This window comes from Simochromis diagramma, unplaced genomic scaffold (genome assembly GCF_900408965.1).
Source record: "Simochromis diagramma unplaced genomic scaffold, fSimDia1.1 OVJJ01000602.1, whole genome shotgun sequence".
Classification (NCBI taxonomy): domain Eukaryota; kingdom Metazoa; phylum Chordata; class Actinopteri; order Cichliformes; family Cichlidae; genus Simochromis; species Simochromis diagramma.
The window spans coordinates 5,536,343-5,547,189 of record NW_024387040.1 but is presented as its reverse complement, the minus strand read 5'-3'; the positions used below and the strand labels follow the sequence as shown (position 1 = coordinate 5,547,189).

The 10,847-nt window shown below is 39.2% G+C and overlaps 1 long non-coding RNA gene across 1 annotated transcript; it reads left to right on the top strand.

Moving 5' to 3' along the window:
* Positions 1-4,796: 4,796 nt before the first annotated feature.
* On the top strand, positions 4,797-6,186 carry LOC120741420. Its single transcript, XR_005697624.1, has 3 exons — positions 4,797-5,061; positions 5,761-5,925; positions 6,003-6,186. It is a non-coding gene; the product is annotated as an uncharacterized LOC120741420 (long non-coding RNA).
* Positions 6,187-10,847: the final 4,661 nt, after the last annotated feature.

The window sequence follows — 10,847 nt, the reverse complement described above, 5'->3', positions numbered from 1 at the left end:
TGCTTGGCTGCTCTGATTGGCTGCGCAACTGAATATTTACTGCATTATGTTGTCAATAAAATAAAATAAAAATAGATGAAACATTTTTGAGGCTCATGTATGCGTGCATACATCTAAATGTTACTTGTCATGAAAGATGCCATTAGAGTTTGGTGCATAAAAGAGTTCTGGGGAGGACCGTGGAGGAGCCAAGCTGAGTGACCATGATACTTTGAAGATTTAAGAAACAGAGAGAGGATGAGTCTGAGGAGCAAAACAGAGATAAGGGATGATGAAGGGGGGGCTGAGTGGGAATGAGTGAAGCCAAAAATGAAAGAAATGAAGTGAGAGAACAGGGATCAAAGATGACTGTAGGAGGAGGAATAGAGGGGAGAAAAAGGAGATGGATGGAAAGCTGCAGGAAGGAGAAGGGGGTCGGTGTTTCTCAGCCCACATCTCAGGCTCTCTCTACTCCTCTGACAGGCATAAACACCTGCTCCCCTGACGCTTTGTGCCATCGAGTCGTTCCGCTGAAACCGGTTATGATGATGACGCACAAGGTGTGTAAACGGGCGCGTGAGTGTGTGCGCATGTTTTTATTTATGGATGTACGCTGGGACATGAGCGGAACATACAGTTTGTAATGATCATAATGCAAACATCAATAGCTCGTGGCATTTGTGGCAATCCTTCCTTCTGTTAAAAAAGTACATAATTTGGTGCTGAGACATTTGTTGAGCTGTTGTCAGGATTTAAAACAGGCTGTGATTCCTCTGTGATCAGATGAGGGATTTGCTCTTCTGTTCTTTAATTGAATTTGAATTTAATTAAAGGTTATGCTGTAAATGCTGCCCAGCTGCGTGCATGTACCTCCAGATTATTCCTTGTAATTCAGTGACAATTAACAAAAAACAGACTCCTGCAAATAAACCTAAAGCCCCAAAGGCCTGACGCTACTCTAGAGGCTTAACGTTCATTACATCTAACAATGTGAAACTCCTGGAGGGATGAAATATATTAAGCTAATGGGGTTTCATCTTTATCTGTAGTGATGCTAAAAATATTGATGTTGTCCCTTAAAATGCAGCCAGAGGAAAGGTTACAGGGTCATAGAAAACAAGAGTCTACCACTTTGGGGTATTGTACGTGCTCATCCAATTTCATGGTAATCTGATTTTACTTTGAAAGATGTCGGTGTGAGCTGACTTTTTTTTCCCTGAGGTCAAAGTAAGCTCATGAAGAGCTCACTGAGTATCTACAATTATGTGGAGGATCCAGATGCTCTAATTAGAATATTTCTGCCAAAAAAAACCCGCCAAATTCTAAACATTAAAAGGAAAATTTGTAATTTGTTACAAATGTTCTCAATAATTAGGAAAAAATTGCTTTTTTAGTCCCAGGAAACAACTTGATATTAAATTATTTAAAAAATAGACCAGTAAAATATTTTTTATTTTATATACCATACAGAGAATAAAAGATGGAAATAACCAGGATGATGTCACCCATTGGTTAGTGAAGACAATTATGAAGCATGGTGATCATTCAGTTAGCATTAGCTAAGAACTTAGCTAAAAATATCACAAGCCAACCAACATGAGTAACGCTAACAGCAAACGTAATCTAATAAGATATTTATTATTTTGAAGAACTTAATAAAGAAAGCACTGAAAATGCTTACCAGATTAGTGGGGAAAGACCTAGATTATTGAATCATGTGGCCGCCTGCACATGCTGAACTAGCTTTTATAAAAACAAACCCAGCTTCTAAAGTGACACTCATAAAGATTTGGCTAATAGTAATATTACCGTCAACAACATAAACTATTGTTTTAACAGTCAGGCAGTTGCTGCTCCCATCACTCTGTAATGTGATTTTATGTGAATGGCATCAGTGTGGAATAGTAGGACCCAGTGAGAGTAGTTGACTAAGCATTCGGAGGTCTCCTGTCTCCAAAGCACTCTCAGCATTATTTCAGACTGATCATCTGTCAAAAAAGTGCAGAGTAAACTCTGTAAATATGGATTCTAAGTGCTAGGCTTACTGACAAACACGATGCATTTCCTGTGAACTCCTGTGAATAAAACTCGATGTAAAGTGAAGCTCCAAAGATGGAAATGTTTGCATTAGTAGTAACTTCATGCAGACCCATCTGTAATACTGCAAATGTTGCTGTGCTTTGGCTCAATTGCTCTGTATGGTTTTATTTATCAATAGTTAGTGATTGTTTTATTTATTTAAATGAAATAAAAAGTGAGAGAGAGAGAGATGGCTACTTGAAGTGCTGACAGCGTTCAAAGTCCTCGCTGCTGCTTTCGTTCTGGTTCGTGTGAGCTGCCTCGTGGAGCCTTTACTTAATTCGTATACTTCACGGTGAGCACTGAACCAGCCTGGTGAAGCTCCACACCATCTAATGTAAAGACTTCTCTGTCAGCTTTCTTTGTAGTTTTCCTTTAAGATTAACCCCAAAAAACTGGCACTGCAGAGGGCAAAGAGAGGTGGAGGAAATGGAGCAAAGCCATAGTGGAATCAATCTCATCAAAGATGAGAGATTTCACGGTAGATTTGGGTAATATCTTAAACTGCATTTACATTTTTGGCAAGAAGGAAAGGAAAAAGCAGGCAGTGCTAATTGACAAAACAGAAAAGTAATATAGAGACAGTCTTGTGGAGCAAAAACACTTGCAAAAAGTTTTTTTTCTTTTTTGTAATTATGCAAAAATTTGAACTAAATGTCCCGACTGAATGAAAAGCCAGCAAATATGCACGTCTCCTCAGAGTCCTGCTGCAAGTGTGGAAAAACAGCAGTTCCACCCTAGACCTGTTATGCAAACTAACTGTTACTGGGTTCACTCTCCACTTCATGCTGCATGCGCAAACATGATCCCTGTATGTATGCTTCACAGCTGCATGCATAATTATGCCTGGGTGGACACATACAGGGGTTTTGGGGAGTGTATTTTTTGCGCGATTTGAATGTCTTTGAAAACACTAACCAGTGCTCGATTTCTTTCTGTCTGCATGCATTTATGTGATGCACACGACAGAACATAAGTGAGTTGGGAGGGCCACAGATGAAGGAGCCATCCATGAGTAAAAGACGGAGGAACACTCAGAAAAATTATGGTTCTTAAATGGTTCTTCAGATGTCTTCATGGTTCTTTAAAGAACCATCATACGTCAAAGAACCTTTTTATTTTGTGGATGGTTCTTCAGCTATTACAAATGGTTCTTTAAAGAACAAAAGGTTCTTCATCCTTAGCAATCTAAGTTTGATGGAGTAAATGGCATAAATATTTATTCACTATAATGAGGCTGTGAATTATACTGTGTGTTTTCTTTGTGTGCATGTGTGTGCGAAGGGGAAGGGCGGGATACCTGGCAATTACCCTTTAAGAGAAGATGGTAGGAAACTGAATATTCAAATAAAAGTTAGAAATATTCGCAAACAATAGACACAATACACACATTCAAATACTGTACTTTAGTTTTAAATTTTAATAAAGCATTACTATTTTCTACTCCAAGGCATTACTTTTGAGATTATTATATATTTTTGAAAATATAGCATAATGATAATACTAGTTATTGTAAACTTTACAAACCACCCAGCAGTATGTAAAGTCAAATTATAAAATACAAGTAAATAACAACTGCAGAACAGAATGTCAGTGTAATCGACACACACTTCGTTTTGACAAAGCACACTGCTTAGGTAAATGATCTGAGTAGTTGTTCATCACTGAGCAATTTGTTAATATGTGTTTCGAGCCAAATAAATGACAGGGAGAGAGAGAGTGACGTCAGAACACGTCATACTATACTATAACCTCCCGGGAGCGGACGGAGGGGGTCAGTCGTTGGGATGCGCATGCGCAGGCAGAGTGTGCGAGCGGCGGGCCTTGACCTTTCGGGGGGAAAAAATTCACAGACGGTGACAGCGAAACGGATAACAGTCTTCAGTACCTGCTGGACTTTGAAGCTGTGGATTCTGGGACTGTTAGAAAAGGTAAAACATTTTCATTAAAACCTTATTACTGTTTTGTTTTTGTTACTCGTCATTGTAGCTTGCTGTTAATGTTATGCTAACAGTAGCGATTAGCTAGATACGTTAGCCGTTGAGGTCAGCGCAATTTAGTATCCAACCGTTTTCCTAACAAAACCACTGTTATAATTAAGTGAAGGTGCTCCCAGCTAATTTGAACCTTTGGCTTCTAAAATATGTGGTTCAATTGCGTGCTGCGTACATAACCTAATGTCAGCTAGACCGAAATTAAAATGTAATATATTGTTAAAGTCACTAAAATGGCGCCTGAAGCCTGTTGTGACGTGAGCTCTGTGTCTGCTCTAGAAACTCTTGAAATTCTGTAGATCTGAGCCGTACATTAAATACTCACATGAACCTGTACTTTGAATTCTGTATGAGCTGTATAAAATACAGCTATGCATAAGTGTTTTGAATGAATAATTAGATTAGATAACTCTTTATTGTCTAATCGAATTATATAGAAATGAATAGAAATGTGACATGAGAAGGTGTGTCTTTGACTGTTCCTGCATAACTTAGTTTCGGACTAGTTGACAAGTTATGCTCCGGTCATTTGATGTTTCCAAGATAGATGTTCTTTTGTAATATAGTTAATTTTTTTTGTATATTTCATTTATCCACCATCATACATCATACATACAAGCTAAGAAGAGGTCGTTATACTAACAAGAGGTATCAACACCGGGCCAAAGTTCAGCACATGGTTAAAGTTTGTAATCCAGCCAGGGTGTAAATGTCACTCAGCAGCCAGAGCTGAAGCAGGTAGCATCAACACATAAATCTACTCTACCCGGCTTAAATCACAAGAGCACCTCTGACCAAAAAGCTGTAGATTTTTCTTGTTTGCACAAATTAATCCAGATTCACATTAATTGTGTTCACAGCTCCAACAAAATGAGGAAGAGGAGGGGGAGAAACACAATTAGGTTGAATTACAATTGGATGGAAGGCGAGGACAAGGAGAAGGAAGCTTAGGATGAGGAGGAAGAGAAGCAGCAGGAGCATCTTTAGGGATCCCTATGATGTCATTGAGGTTTGTTTCATTAATATGGTCCTCTCACAAAGAAAGATGACTTGTTTTAGTTCACCTACTTCCTGTATTTAATAGTGATGTGCAAAATGTTGTGAAAAACCATGGAGCAGGTACGTATAGTGCATCTGCAGGTAAATGAACATCAAATCTCTAAGACAGACTGAAATCTGTATATTTATCACCCTTATGATAAAACCCATGTCAGCCATTGGTTTATGGACTTTGTATTTTGAAGCCTCAACATTTGCTTTCTTGCTGTTGCTATGTTGGGACCATATTAGGATGAGGGATCAGAATCTGGAGTCATGCACACTATTGTTTCATTTAGTGTGTATCCATAAGATTCGTACAGCAGATCCAAGTTGTGCCTTGAAAACAGGAAAGTCGTCTGCATAGAGGAGAACTGTAATAGCAGGCTTGTACAAAGTGAGGCTTTGTGCACTCGTTTTACTTCTGTCACCCTGTTTTGATGCAGATTTCACTTGAAATCAGGCAAGAACTGGACTTATTTTTTTATGTGTTCTTGTGAATTGATTGTGTATCGCATATGTTTGATTTGACTTTCTGCAAGACAACAGTTGTCCGCTGGCCAAAAAAGTTTTCCAAATGCCTCCACGTGATCTAGCCTGGATTTAGAAAAGAATAGCAAAAAAAATCTGCACCTCCTGCTTCAGATGCAATTTGTGTTTCTGTGTTCAGAGGCAGCGGCGAGAGGGGAGACCTCGGCTCATCCAGCTGGAGAGCCTGACCAGGAGGAGTTGAACAATAACTCAGCTCTTCCAGGGCACCCTGCAGACTCTGCTGCTGGCATCGGCGAGGGATGACGTGAACGCCAAACTGGAGTCCATCACAGGTCAACTGCAGGTATGCGAGTCAGACCTTCTGAGGAGGGTTTCACTTTTCTCTTCTTTATAATTGACTCTTTTCTCTATCTCTTTCAGCTCCTTGTCTCAGAGTGGGAGGGATTTGAAGCACAAAGGGAGGAACTTGTCGTTTGGTTGACTGATATGGATGTGAGGTTGACCAGCTGACAGGAAACACCAGTGAAAAACTGAAACAACTGCAGGTGTGGGCTTGTTTTGCTATGACATATACAGGGAGTGCAGAATTATTAGGCAAGTTGTATTTTTGAGGAATAATTTTATTATTGAACCACAACCATGTTCTCAATGAACCCAAAAAACCCATTAATATCAAAGCTGAATGTTTTTGGAAGTAGTTTTTAGTTTGATTTTAGTTTGAGCTATTTTAGGGGGATATCTGTGTGTGCAGGTGACTATTACTGTGCATAATTATTAGGCAACTTAACAAAAAACAAATGTATACCCATTTCAATTATTTATTTTTACCAGCGAAACCAATATAACATCTCCACATTCACAAATATACATTTCTGACATTCAAAACAAAAACAAATCAGCGACCAATATAGCCACCTTTCTTTGCAAGGACACTCAAAAGCCTGCCATCCATGGATCCTGTCAGTGTTTTGGTCTGTTCACCATCAACATTGCGTGCAGCAGCAACCACAGCCTCCCAGACACTGTTCAGAGAGGTGTACTGTTTTCCCTCCTTGTAAATCTCACATTTGATGATGGACCACAGGTTCTCAATGGGGTTCAGATCAGGTGAACAAGGAGGCCATGTCATTAGTTTTTCTTCTTTTATACCCTTTCTTGCCAGCCACGCTGTGGAGTACTTGGACGTGTGTGATGGAGCATTGTCCTGCATGAAAATCATGTTTTTCTTGAAGGATGCAGACTTCTTCCTGTACCACTGCTTGAAGAAGGTGTCTTCCAGAAACTGGCAGTAGGACTGGGAGTTGAGCTTGACTCCATCCTCAACCCGAAAAGGCCCCACAAGCTCATCTTTGATGATACCAGTACTCCACCTCCACCTTGCTGGCGTCTGAGTCGGACTGGAGCTCTCTGCCCTTTACCAATCCAGCCACGGGCCCATCCATCTGGCCCATCAAGACTCACTCTCATTTCATCAGTCCATAAAACCTTAGAAAAACCAGTCTTGAGATATTTCTGGGCCCAGTCTTGACGTTTCAGCTTGTGTGTCTTGTTCAGTGGTGGTCGTCTTTCAGCCTTTCTTACCTTGGCCATGTCTCTGAGTATTGCACACCTTGTGCTTTTGGGCACTCCAGTGATGTTGCAGCTCTGAAATATGGCCAAACTGGTGGCAAGTGGCATCTTGGCAGCTGCACGCTTGACTTTTCTCAGTTCATGGGCAGTTATTTTGCGCCTTGGTTTTTCCACATGCTTCTTGCGACCCTGTTGACTATTTTGAATGAAACGCTTGATTGTTCGATGATCATGCTTCGGAAGCTTTGCAATTTTGAGACTGCTGCATCCCTCTGCAAGATATCTCACTATTTTTGACTTTTCTGAGCCTGTCAAGTCCTTCTTTTGACCCATTTTGCCAAAGGAAAGGACGTTGCCTAATAATTATGCACACCTGATATAGGGTGTTAATGTCATTAGACCACACCCCTTCTCATTACAGAGATGCACATCACCTAATATGCTTAATTGGTAGTAGGCTTTCGAGCCTATACAGCTTGGAGTAAGACAACATGCATGAAGAGGATGAAGTGGACAAAATACTCATTTGCTTAATAATTCTGCACTCCCTGTATTTGATATGAAACATACGTCAGAGACATTATCCTAAACTGGACTAACAAAGGATCATGAGTACACCATGAAACGTACATTACATAGCGTAATGCTAAAGTTCATTGATCATTTTAATCATAAACTTGTTGTTGAAATATTTTTACTGAACATGCAGACATCTGCTGATGAAAATGTGTTGATTTATTGGTCTGTTATGAAGCTATTGCTATTTCTAATGTGTTTTATCACTTTCTGATGTTTTATTAATTAAACAATACATGTATTGTTGTGTTATCTGTAGCTATAGTATTTATATATATATTTATTTATAGTATAGCAAATATATTTAATTATTACTGTTTAAAACACTAATATGTGACATGTATTAGTAGTGATGTTGTGCTGAGGGTTAAAATGCCTTTTTGTCTTTTGGTAACTACAAAATGACAAACCATTAATATATGTCTATGCTGTGCTCGTATTTATTTTACCCTACTCAAATTCAATTTATGATGCATTTTATTTTGAAAGATTTAAAATGGTTTTTTAAAGAACCACTCAAAAAAAGGTTCTTTAAAATGGTTCTTTTAAAGAACCATTTGAAGGACCTTTTTAAAAATGGTTCTTTAGAGAACCATTTTTAAAAAGGTTCTTTGAAAAACCATTAAAGGTGCCCCAAAGAACCATTTCTTGATGGTTCTTTGGGGCACCTTTAAAGGTTCTTCAATGAACCACTGAAAGAAATGGTTCTTCAAAGAACCATTGTTTGAAAGGTTCTTTGTGGCACCAAAAAAGGTTCTTCTATGGCATCAGTCTAAAGAACCACTTTTGGTTCAATTCAATTCAATTTTATTTATATAGCGCCAAATCACAACAAAAGTCGCCTCAAGGCGCTTCATAGATACAGAGAAAAACCCAACAATCATATGACCCCCTATGAGCAAGCACTTTGGCGACAGTGGGAAGGAAAAACTCCCTTTTAACAGGAAGAAACCTCCGGCAGAACCAGGCTCAGGGAGGGGCGGCCATCTGCTGCGACCGGTTGGGGTGAGAGAAGGAAGACAGGATAAAGACATGCTGTGGAAGAGAGACAGAGGTTAATAACAGATATGATTCAATGCAGAGAGGTCTATTAATACATAGTGAGTGAGAAAGGTGACTGGAAAGGAAAAACTCAATGCATCATGGGAATCCCCCGGCAGCCTACGTCTATTGCAGCATAACTAAGGGAGGATTCAGGGTCACCTGGTCCAGCCCTAACTATATGCTTTAGCAAAAAGGAAAGTTTTAAGCCTAATCTTAAAAGTAGAGATAGTGTCTGTCTCCCGAATCCAAACTGGAAGCTGGTTCCACAGAAGAGGGGCCTGAAAACTGAAGGCTCTGCCTCCCATTCTACTTTTAAATACTCTAGGAACAACAAGTAGGCCTGCAGAGCGAGAGCGAAGCGCTCTAATAGGGTGATATGGTACTACAAGGTCATTAAGATAAGATGGGGCCTGATTATTTAAGACCTTGTATGTGAGGAGCAGGATTTTGAATTCAATTCTGGATTTAACAGGAAGCCAATGAAGGGAAGCCAAAACAGGAGAAATATGCTCTCTCTTTCTAGTCCCTGTCAGGACTCTTGCTGCAGCATTTTGGATTAGTTGAAGGCTTTTCAGCGAGTTTTTTGGACATCCTGATAATAATGAATTACAGTAGTCCAGCCTGGAAGTAATAAATGCAGTTCCAGTTGGCACCTTTATTTTTCTGAGTGTAGAGAACAAAAATCACTCAAGGAATCTCATCCTTGTCACCAAGATTGTTGTGGAAAAATACACTGAGCATCGACCCAAACTGACTCAGATTTATCGAAAGAAACTTCAAACCTCTGCAAAAGGATCAACACAGCACCAACGGGGTTCGTACCAGCACTGACAAACAGGCAAAATAATAACAGCTCCTCTATAGCCATACAGATACAGTGAAAATGAAAGTGTTTTTGAATTTTATTTTCTGTAACTCATTTGATTATTTAATAAATTAAATATTATATTTTAGAGGCCGTTCTAATCTGATATTCCATTCTAGGCAAATTGACAGCAAATAAAACTAAATACACTTTTAAAACTTTTTTTATTATTATTAATTTTTATTTGAATTCAATTCAATTTTATTTATATAGCGCCTAATCACAACAACAGTTGCCTCAAGGCGCTTTCTATTGTAAGGTAGACCCTACAATAGTACAGAACCCAACAATCATATGACCCCCTATGAGCAAGCACTTTGGCGACAGTGGGAAGGAAAAACTCCCTTTTAACAGGAAGAAACCTCCAGCAGAACCAGGCTCAGGGAGGGGCGGCCATCTGCTGCGACCGGTTGGGGTGAGAGAAGGAAGACGGAATAAAGGACAGAAAAATGCTATAATGTAATGTGGTGAAATTATTATCAACCAGGTGGTTCATGAGACAATTATTTTAAATTAGTCTGGTTTTAACATTAACAATGAAGAATTATAATAAAAATGTAATGCATCTAGGCTACGTCCACATGTACCCAGGTATTTTTGAAAACGCAGCTTTTTAGATGCAGGTGTCAGGTAAACATTAACGTGTTCGTGAGAAAACCCTAGAGAAGAAATTAGGTCTCTTCAATGGGGCATTTCTTTTGAAACTTTTGACAATCACGTTGTCAATATTGTCTTGGCCATTAAACATTAACTCCAGGACAGTGTTTGGATTTTTCCACTTTTGCCGGAGTTCATTGTACACTTTCACACTGACTTCTTCAGTGTTCTCTAAGGACATTTTAAGGTTTTGGGACAAAATTTTAGCCCAAATCCTGTGGGTAAACCTTTTCATGATGGCTTTATCTGCACCTGGAGGCAATTTCCTTGCCTCATTTGCGTTGCTTATAGCGTGCAGAACCAAATCTTTAGTGAAGCTTTCAACAACTTTTTTGTACTCTTCTCGGTTTTTATGTATACTGAGTACTCTTTTTGGTAAGGCCAACAGGTGTTTTGTAAATGTTGGGACAGTAATATCGTCAAGCTGTTCCCTCAGACATAAAATCAAATACTTCTCCTTGCAGTTATGTGCTTTGCAAAGATTGGTGAAAATGTCCTTGTTTATATTGGTCAGCGTTTTTGGAGATAGATCCAAATCTTTCTCGTCAATCTGA